A 10415-nucleotide genomic window follows, 5' to 3' on the forward strand; every position below is an offset into this window, starting at 1 on the left:
CGTCATTTTTATTTTTATTATTTTTGTGACAACATTGGTAGTGGCGGCCATTGGCTACCGTAACAATTCATTTCATTCGCCTTCGGCGCACCAGAAAGTCTGCTTTGAAAACCTGATGCAACGTCGGCGAAACTGTCGTCACGAAGATAAAATCGACGTGGAGGATAACCCAGAAGCCTAGCTGTACCTGCTGCACCTCTGAGCGGAAGCCTCCATTACCATTTATTAATTACTGTACGCTAGGAAATTTGGGCTTTCTATGTGAGTGTATTTGCCACGTGGTCTCGGGTTGCATTGAGCGATGCGCGCATTGCGGGACCTGACATCACCTGCATGAATGGCCTCCTACTGTTTCGGCAATAGCGTATGCATTTTTTATGACTTAGTGCTGAGCATCTGGGTATCTTGTTGCATGCTTTATGCTGGCGATTGTTTGTCCCCTGCCAAACACCCTACAGGTGGCTCACAGGGTTTTGTGTAAAATTATTGTTCAGAGTTTTTATTTTCCGATTTCAATGCAGATGGTAGCAGGGTATTACGCAAAAGTATTGTTCAGAATTTAATTTTCTCATATTATTCCATGTGGTAAACCTTGTGTTAACTCGATGAAGCATTCTCGTCCATATTTGAACGAGTTATTAATTTTCAAAAGTAATATGTTCAAGCGTGGGAGGGGATTCTTCCAATTCCATTGAATGGCCGTGCATGAGTTTTGTAAAAATATATGCCGAAACCCGGGATTGAACCAGGGACCTTTAGATCTTCAGTCTAACGCTCTCCCAACTGAGCTATTTCGGCCGATGATGGGAAAGACGCTTGGTAGATAAGACTTTCATTTCTTAAATGGCTGCTAGTGATGAACGCGGCGAAGATAGAGTAATTGAACGTGCGTATGTGTGGGTAGTTCTAATTATGGTTCAGTCAAAGTTATCGCATGCGAATTAAGAGTTGACCTTTGGGAGGGGTTTAGAGTGGGATGGGGAAGTGAACACCGAATGGCGTTGTTTCAAGTGCGACACAGTGGATTTAGTAATTATTAGGGGAAAAAATAGAAATAATAGCTTTGTTCAGTATAACACTCTCCCAACTGAGCTATATCAGTGAATGGATGCACAGTTGTTCGATAGATAAGAATTTCACTTTTAAATCAATGGCCGCTTATTGAGGATAGGTTGTTTGCTGATAGCAAGTGGGGTGCATGAGTGGATATAATACACTATTCCAAATTGTTGCAACACAGTAGTACAATGTTAAATTTTAATCCTGCCTCGTGAACGACCAAATCGAACGGTGAAATTAAAATGACAAAATTCCCCTGGACCTAGAATTGATCCACTGACCTTCGGCTTTCCGTGCTAAAATGGTAGATACGAAGAGACTTAAAGTTAAAAACATCCTCATGGCACAACATAGGCGAGCTATGAGCACCTAGTACCAAAAGCCTCGGTACGATTGCCTTGGGAAATGTAGTTGATATAATGTACTACATACTATCTTGTCAGCTGATAACTTCACTATGTTCAACACTTTCTTCTCTGCTTACGATGATGTAATATAAATTTTAATGACTCGAAAGTTATTTCACAAATCCTGGATACCGCAATGGCTTACTCAGTGGCCCGAAAACCATCATAAGGCTTTGCAACAGGATATCCCAGATTTTTTTCAAGTTTAGCAATGTTGTTTGTTTTATTCATTAGCTATCATTATCTTTAAGTTTTGAATTTTTAAATACAGTATAATTCCATGAGTCACATTGAGACACCTGAAATCTGTCTCATTATGGTCCAATGTGCAGAGTTTCAGCTGTATCCATCCCAGAGTTTCATTGTTGTTGCCGATTGTAGTGTACAACGTTCATTTGTTTTTAAAAATGGATAAAATTGAGTTTAGTGCGATGATCAAACGCTTGATTTTGAAAGGGTTGACGCCGAAAGATATCAAAGCTAACTTGAAAGAAGCTTATAGAATATCTGCTCCTCCTTTTGAAACTATTTAGAATTGAGTAAATGAGTAAAAACGTGGCCGCATATCCAAAAAATTGGACATTGTTCCGGACACTGTGTGGAAGTGTCTATCCCTAAAATGATTGACAAAATTCAAGACATGGTTTATAGTGCAAGACGAATCAAAGTGCACGATATAGGTAGGCATATCGAAATGCACCATGGCTTTAGTTTTGCGCGAATTTGGGTGTGAAAAAAATGTCGGCAAGATTAGTGCTGCGTTTTCTCACATCGGAGAGTAAACGCAATCGTGTGGTCAACTCAAAGGCTGCTTTGGCGCTTTTCCTTCGCAGTATTGAGAATTTTCCGCATCAAGTCATAAATTTTGATGAAATATGGATTCATCACTACACTAAAGATGCAAAATAACAGGTAAACAATGGAATTTTAAGATGAACGGGCTCATAACGGGCTGCTAGGTATGTGTTGGGAAAGCATAAAAAAACGGAAAGTGTTTCAGAAATTCTCGGAGTTCCAAGGTGGGAGAGTTTACAAGAGAGGAGGAAAAGAAGCAGGCTATGTGGCATGTTTAAAATTATGAGTGGGGAAAAAGCATGGAAAGAATTTGGGAAGGACATATCAAAACCCAGCTTTGTTGGAAAAAATGATCACCAGTTCAAGATAAAGTGCCGATCACAAAGGACAAATGCGAAGCAGTTCTCCGTCTTGAATAGGACCATAAGGGACTGGAACGACCTGCCAGCAGAACTATTTGAGTCCTTCCCGAAAAATTTTCATAGTTTTAAAAAGCGGCTGAAGAAGTAGGGACCAAGGGCTTTGTATAACGTTTTCAATTGTTTTTTCAATTTTTCTATTGCTTTTCTCAATGTTTTCTATTTTTTTTCATCATATGTACATGTTACCACCAGGCTAATTGCCTACTTGTAACAATTTTAATAATAATAATAATAATAAGCAGACGAAGATGTTGAAATGGGCCGGTCAAGCCATGGAAACGATATTATAGAATTTATGCGGAATCATCAACATCAAATAGTTGGAAAAGGAAAAAACAACAATAAAAGAGTATTAGGTATCGTTATTGGACCCGTTGATGTTAGAAATTAAGAAAAGCGCCCTAATTTGAAGCAAAAAAAATGTCTTCCTTCAACAAGACAACGCACGGCTGCACGCCTGTTCAGAGTCATTAGCCAAAATAATATATTTACAGTTTCAATTAATACAAAATTCACCGCATTCACAAGATTTGGCCTCCGGCAACTTTTTATAATTTCAAATCTTGAAGAAATGGTTTTGCGGACAAGGCTTGCGTCTAAGGAGGAAGTCATCGTCCGAATCAATGCCTTTTTTTGAGGTGATCCCGAAACTCTACTTTTTGGACGGCTTAAAATGCTTGGAAAAATGCATAAAAATTTATATGACTAAAAGATGATTATAATGAAAAATACAAAACAATTGGCCCGATATAAATTGCTTTTATAACTTTTCTAAACACTTATTGAACGACCCTCGTAGCTTGGGATAGAGAGAGATGGAGGGTTGCAGTATATCAATCTTACGATTGCAATGCTACGAAACAAAATGGGCCAAAAAATCCGAAAGCGCTCACGAAATGCGTATAAAAATACAGATGCACAAAACAAAAAAAATGCGGATTTAGCCGCAAATACCTTACACCCCTGCATTTTTCTCTATTCTTCGATTCGTTAAAAAAAGTCGTACAGGAAATGGTGTATTTCAAAAGAAGAGATTTTCGTCTTGCAGACAGTCAAAAACCAATTTATGAGGGAAATGTTTCTGGCAAGAGCTTTGGAGGCAATACGTACTCAAAAAACGTCTATGCTGTATGTTACGCGGGCCAATGAACTGAATGGTATGTGAAAAAAACACGACATGCAGGGAAAACCTCTAGACTTTGAACGAGAAGGTTATTTTTTACAAAGTGGGTCTTGACGTGAGGTGAAGATTGACTCACTGCATGCCAAAAGAGTGACTGGAATTTGTCCCGGGTGCCAAACTTAAAATATTGGCCAAACCTCAATGGATCAATCTTATCCAATGTACGGGCAAATAAGGTGTTCTGCTATGCATTGTTTGCAGATAACTTCAATCTGGGGCGCAGCTAGGAATTAAGGTTGGGAGGGATTTAGGTGCAACTAATTCCGGGGATGTAGGGGTATGGAATACCCACCAGGATAAGCGGTAGGTGCGAGATTTATGAATTGCGGAATTTTAAGATGGTTCAAAATGGTACGGAGTTTTACGGCTTTCTGAGGGATAATTTATTCATCCTTACACTATTCTATTAGTACTATCAATCCAATTAAGTAAAATGTATTAAACTTAAAAATTTATCTGAGCTCTGAAGTGCATTGAAGTCAGTGGCGCAGCGAGGGGGGGAGGGGTTTATCACCCAAAACCTGCGAATAATATAGACTCGAAAATTTTAGATATATAATAGGATATAATTATACCAAAGAAAATAAGTTTATTGACTTTAATAAGTGAGTGCATTTGAGAGTGAAACTACCACTGAAATCACTTTTTTCTCTTTACATTCCATTTTTTTAAGATGAGATATTTAACGGTGATAGAAATTAAAATTAAATTAAGCTAAACTTGGTAAAAACTAGCTATAGCTCGCTTGAGAGTGAACTCATAGTATCGACTTAATATAATGGATGCCGTATTTTTTCTAGACTGTGAAATTTTAAACCACCAGTGGATGAATAAAATTCACACCGGCGAGCCGGCGCGCTGCAAAAATTTTACCACAAATATTAATTGCGTTCCTGTCTTTATAAAATAGAGGGTTATTTTTCTGATGAAAAAGCGCAGATCAATGTTTGACGCTAGCATACTTTATTTGTATATTGTATTTGACACTGAAATTATGTTGGCTATCACCTTAGTATACATCTATATCCTGTTAGTATTCCCGTCTGATTTAAATTGAAAAATAGATCTCAAAAATTTCGGAAAACAAGTTTTTTTTCTGTAAATTACCTCAATCTCAAGAGTTTATATTAAAAATATCAACAAGAGCTCAAGGCCAAAAAAATGTAAAAATTATCTTTATTAATCCTCATTAAAATCAACACAGTATTGGTAAAATACCAGCTGGAATCTCAATGAAAATGACTCATTCGTTTTGTTCGACAAATGATGGACGCTCTAATCCCGGTAAGCCCTTGGGCTGTTGCCACGTTTCCGCAACGTTGCAGTCGGATACTCCTCGTTGGGATAGATTGATAGCATACTGAGGTCAGACTAGGCAACGCCGCCTCCGGAAATAGACATTCTTGCAGCCATGACGTGGATGTCCGCGTCGGAAGCGCTCCCTGCATTCGGATACGACTGCGATATGGAACACGAGTGATCTACAATTGGCACTCCAACGTGTGGATGGAAAATATGCGTTGGATCTAGGCGTAGAGTCCCAACGCTTTTCATAGTGAAAGAAAGAGGAAAGGTAGCATTCAAATCGACTTCATGCAAAAACCCTTTCAGGAAAACTAGCGCCGTGTTTTCTAGAAAATACGATCCTCCGTAACTTTTCTATGCTAAAAAAAGCAGTTTTCCGGTCGTTATAATTTCGTCCAAGCAATGTACTCGATTTCCACGGAAGAGAATGTGAGATATGTATAACCTTGACCAAAGTTTTTGAATGGAACGCGGAACTAAATATATTTGATTGGTACTTTATATAGTTCGCTGTCTCAAGCGTGAATTCATGGAATCGACTTCATATAATGAAATGTAAAATACTTTGCAATTTCATATACTAATTTCAAAATATTTGAAAGATTGATTTCTAGATAATTAAAAAAAATTGAGATATATATATTTTTACTGAGTGCTAATGTCCCTTGGGTTAGTCCCCCGAGTCCATCACTACTCATCTGGCTACCCAAGCAACAGACCACCTCAGTTTTATTGTTTCCTAGATTCCGGCTGGTCTTCCCTTGGTCGCCCTTACTGCAGACTAACGCTGTAGTTTTCTTTGCATTTATTTTCAGCTTTTATTTAGTCATTGATTAAGTTTACCATTGTGAGAAAATAATTCCAACTCTATTAAACTATTTGGACATACCTGTAGGAATGATTTCTTGTTTATTAAGTCTTCGCGGGAAATCAGCCGGGCCAGGATGGACATTGGCGGATGTAGGGGGGGCATGGGGGCACGTCCCCGCCCCAAGATCCGTAAAAATAAGCAAAATTTTTTATACGGTCCCATTATAATTACGTTCGTTTTGTATAACGAGGTATCCTTGTACCCCCCCCCCTCCAAAACAAAATCCTGGATACAGCCTTACTTGTGCCCCCCCCCCCAGAAAGAAATCCTGGATCCGCCCCTGCAACAATATGTCCATCCTGACCCGGCTGATTTCCCGAGAAGACTTCATCAACAAGATTCTCCGGGAAAGCACCAAATCCATCATCAGGAATGATTTCGATTGTATTGGAGAGTATTTAATTCAACTTCAATGCTAATATCAGCATGAATAGGAATTGTAGTACTAGAGTGATATTATATTCATGCCAGAGTGAAATTACAAGGTTGATAACAGCATTGAATTCATTGAAGTGTAATACCGGAGCTAGGGATTGAAAATAAACAGTTGTTCCCTTGAGGATGACGATAGCGACGATGATTAATTCTAAGAATATGATATTCCATTGATAATTCTTTCTTCAATTTAAAAAATAGTAAATATCGTGTTATTTGAAAGTAGTTTTATTCAACGTGGTTCTGGAAAATTTGCCCCAAAAATCAGCTGAACGGAGTTACTCGTAGGAAAAACTTTTTTCGTTAAGAACTACAAACATTTCTTATCATGAGAAATATATTTATGAAATAAAAATTAAGTAATACTCAAATTGTACTCATATTTTTTACATTCTTCAATGGAACAATGAAGTGCAAAAACTTCAACCGATAGATTTTGTTTTATTTTTATTTCCAATGTACGTTAAGTTGCACTAAAATTTCATATTATGTAGTTTTACAATTTTTTATCATTCCTTCTTATGATAATGTTACAGTTTAGGAGCGCAGCTAAAACGGACATTGTCCTTCAGAGTCATTGGCCTTTCTGAAACGCGGATGTAATAAAACTCGGTCATTAAAAATGTGGTATGTTAATCATCGAGCATGAATTGAATGGCAGAAAAGAGAATAAAAGAGTGCTTCTATTGAGTATCACTGCGTTCCCACCGATGGATTTAGATTAATCCTGGCGAATGTGCACAACATATTTTTTTATTCTGGTTCCCTCTCTGAATGACTTCCCGAGCTGAACTCTGAATGATACGACGTGAAAAAAATCGGTGCATATATTTGAGCTGCTCCCCAGCCAATGGTCACGTGAATTTACGACGGTGAGCAAGTCTCCGTATTTGGTTAATCTGCCGTTCGGTGCGATACACAATCTACATACGCGATCGATCCCAAGTTTGATAAATGACTTCTCGCAGGGCGTAAGTCATTTGTTTTTGCTCGCGTGTCGAGAGGACCGTCGCGCCGCGCACGGGAAACTTCCGGCTGTGAAAATATTCCGAGGCCATAGTCACCCGGGTGCCATTGACACTTTTACCACGCTTTTATTTTACCACGGTAGTTCATTCGGAGTATATTATTCCAACCCGAATTCCCGTTGTGTGCTGCCGAAAAGGCTCTGCGAACTTGTTTCGTGATGCCTAATTTTTAAATTGAAGTTTTTTGCCATGATGAATTATGCCTGTTCTAACTTAGTTACGTGCTGTAATCAGTTTAAACTGTATGCACATTAAAGCTTCTTCTTTACGCAAATCACCTTCATATCATAAAAAATTCTGCGAACTACATTAATAAAAATTAACCTAGAGCATTTTAGTGTCTATAAAATGTAACAAATATATGCAACCAGTAAATTGGTAAACCTTTTAACACACGAGCGGTACGATAATTTCCAAAATTGTTGTATTTTATAATCTACATCTGTACATACGTAGTAACCTGCGAGCCACCTGTAGAGTGTTTGGCAGGGGTTGATCAATCACCAGCATGCAATAGGATTCCCATATGGACACCACACGGTACAAAAACGTTACGTGTATCTACAAATTATACTTCCGCATTCATTCAAAGGCAAAAATTGCCAACTTCTCATTATGGTTTTCTGCCAATGAAACTGGAACACACAAATCATGCTATTAGAAACAAAAAGGAAATTCATAAACATGCATTACGGTATAAATAAGTTAGTAGGCTACAATAAAAGTCATCTAATCTATTTGTGAGTTCTAACGCTGCCGTTATAGTGTTTTATTGATCGTGGAAAAAACGACATTCTGGACGTATAATCGACGTACCACATACAATTAAAATTATTGTGCATCTAACACAGGTATAATTTACGCCTTAGCTGGCCGTATTTATTATCCGTTGAAAATTTAAATGTTACGAACGTCCGTAAGTTTACATAGAATTCGTGTGTTAGTAGCCTCATATGGACTGGTGGAGCCGCGCCGCGGCTGACCTCAGCAAAAGGCGAAGTGCGAAGTCTGCCATCAATTAACCCTTCACTGCATTTTGTATCATACATGATACCCTACATTCAGTGCCAGTTATTTATTGAAGGGCACAATTTTTCCTCCCTATCGTTATGTAAGAGTTTAAAGAAAAGGTTGGTGAAGAGTTTGATTTGGAGTGTGGCTCTCTACGGTGCGGAAACGTGGACACTGAGGAAAGAAGACGAGAAAAGATTGGAGACATTCGAGATGTGGATATGGAGAAGAATGGAAAGGGTGAAATGGACGGAGAGGAAAAGGAACGACGAAGTGCTGGACATGGTGGGTGAGGAGAGGCAGCTTTTAGATGAGATACGGAGGAGACAGAAGGTGTGGATGGAGTTAGTGCTTAGCGGGGAGAGGATGTTGAAAATGGTGTTAGAGGGTAGAATGTTAGGGAAACGAGGGTGGGGAAGGAAAAGAATCGGATTTAAGATAGATTGAAAGAGAGTAGGCCTTACAGTGAATTAAAGAAGGCAGTGCTGGAAGGAAAGGGAGGCTCCCAGATCACTTCTTGAACACTCCATGGAAACTTACCTCAATCGGTAGAATACTATAATAACATAATAACATATGTCAGATATGATACACTCCACCGCAACACTATGTGGTTCTCGAAGCAGTAAGCAGGTGTTACAGGTGATCAGCTTCTCATTATTTAGAAGGAAGTCCACTGTCCGCATGACAACCTGAAGATTTTTCCAAGCCATATCTTGAGTAATGGGTATAATTATGATATCATTATAAAAATGTAATTTAAAAATGAAAGGGCGCCCATGTGAAATTTTCAATGAGTATGTGTAGCATATATGATACATATATACAGTGGTGCCGACTCCATGGGGGCTGAGGGGGCCCGAGTCCCCTCAAAAATTCGTTATGGGTGTGAGGAAAAAATATGTCTGGCTTGTCGATTTTCCCCGGAGTGCCCAGATATCGAGATTCGAGTTATCAGGGTTCTAATGTTGATCATATTACTCTTCTAAAATGCTTAAAAAAACTTAAAACTCACCACTTCTAAAATTTCCCGGGGCAAGACGTCCGGTTTGGGCCCCCGAAATATTTTTGGTAACTCAGTATCCCTGAATACATAGGTACATTAAATGTTAAAGTTGTCTATAACCGATATGTATCATATGTGATACATTGTCAAATTTTCCTTAACAATTAAGCAGAGAAAGTTAATAAAATTTAGTAATCGAAGCGTTTCTGGATATATTTTATGAAAAGAAAATTTTCTTGGCAAGTAAAAAAGTTCATTTTTAATACGCATGGTGAGAGCACTGCTAGGGAATCTTGTATATTGTCTTGCAAAGACTGGCAGATTACCCCTGACGGCAGAATGAATTGCGTAACCAAATACTCCCTCCGCTTCAGGGTTTTTACGCGCACACAGAGCGCTCAGCCCAATGCAAAGCGCCACTGCATTGGGCTTCACTCGAAGAGACCCTACCAAATACACGGATTTTTTCTTTCTTAGGACGTCTTCATTATCCTCTTGCACTCGTTGTGGATGGAATATATATACAAAGGAAATCGCGTAATAGCAAATATCTATGATGACTGCATAACAGGGTGGTTTCCTATTATTTTTTATTTTCTAAATCGAAAGATTATTACTACTGGAGTACGTATTTCACGCTCTTATATTTTCGAATGACGATATCTGTTTTTCGCGATCAAATTAAAAGTGAAAATTTTCAAGCGCGCGAAAACGCTACGGCTAATTGTAAGTAGGAATGCTAGGAAAACTCCATGTGAAGCAGCTGTCGCCTTGTGAGGTGACCTTGGGGCGAGGATTTGAGCCCTGATACGACGCAAGCTACTAGCAGGTAGCAGAATACCCTGTTAGCAGGTAGCACTTGGCTTATATAAGGATTTTTGACTAATGATGAT

At 38.7% G+C, this 10415-nt stretch overlaps 1 non-coding gene across 1 annotated transcript; it reads right to left on the bottom strand.

Moving 5' to 3' along the window:
- Positions 1-725: 725 nt before the first annotated feature.
- Trnaf-gaa lies at positions 726-798 on the bottom strand. The gene has a single exon. It is a non-coding gene; the product is annotated as a tRNA-Phe (tRNA).
- Positions 799-10415: the final 9617 nt, after the last annotated feature.

Source organism: Ischnura elegans, chromosome 2 (assembly GCF_921293095.1).
Source record: "Ischnura elegans chromosome 2, ioIscEleg1.1, whole genome shotgun sequence".
Classification (NCBI taxonomy): domain Eukaryota; kingdom Metazoa; phylum Arthropoda; class Insecta; order Odonata; family Coenagrionidae; genus Ischnura; species Ischnura elegans.